Below are 808 nucleotides of genomic sequence, written 5' to 3' on the forward strand. Positions count from 1 at the left end.
CGTTTTTATAACCTCAGTGACAGAGATGTCTTGTATACTAGAGACTGGTTTATTAACATCTAGAGATTTAAGTGGGATATCAGGGTGTTTGAAATGCATTGGTAATTCTTCAGTTGAACTAATAAAAAATGCATTGAACATATTAATAATTTTGCTTAAGTCATCTGTCAGTGTACCATTAACTTGAAATGATCAGCATTGTTGCTTCCCAATAGTTTATTCAAATTTTCCCATTTCCATTTGCTCCTTTTATAATGTCAGTATAGAAAATAACTTTTGCTTTACGTATGTGCTTTATCACTTTATTCCTCAGTGATGTACAACTCTTGACGATCAGTTGTAATTCCTGTACTCAAGGATTACAGCTGAATTCTGATACTCGGAGCCCTCACAGTAATCTGTATCCAGATTACAGCCACTGTCCCAAGTAAAAGATACAATTTTGCTGAATAGTTTATAGTAGTAGTAGTAAAAACAAATTCTGACTAGAGAACCTGACTCACTTTACCTCGACCCTGACCTAACGTACCTCAGTTCTGAACAGACTTAACAGGGGCAGCACATCTCAGAAGCTGCAGCCCCCTGTACACTTCTGTCCCTCTTTAGGACGGCTGTATGGAAAGTAATGGAGTTGTACTTCAATGTGCAAGGACAATAAAAGAATTCTGATTCTGATTTTACCTCAACGCTGGCATGTTTACATCAATTCTGACCAGTTTTACCTCGACGATGGCCAGTTTTACCTCGACACCAACCTGTTTTACCTTGACTCTGACCAGTTTTACCTCAACTACGACCAGTTTTACCT

Source organism: Nematolebias whitei, chromosome 1, assembly GCF_014905685.2.
Source record: "Nematolebias whitei isolate Nwh7 chromosome 1, NemWhi1, whole genome shotgun sequence".
NCBI classification, from domain to species: Eukaryota; Metazoa; Chordata; class Actinopteri; order Cyprinodontiformes; family Rivulidae; genus Nematolebias; species Nematolebias whitei.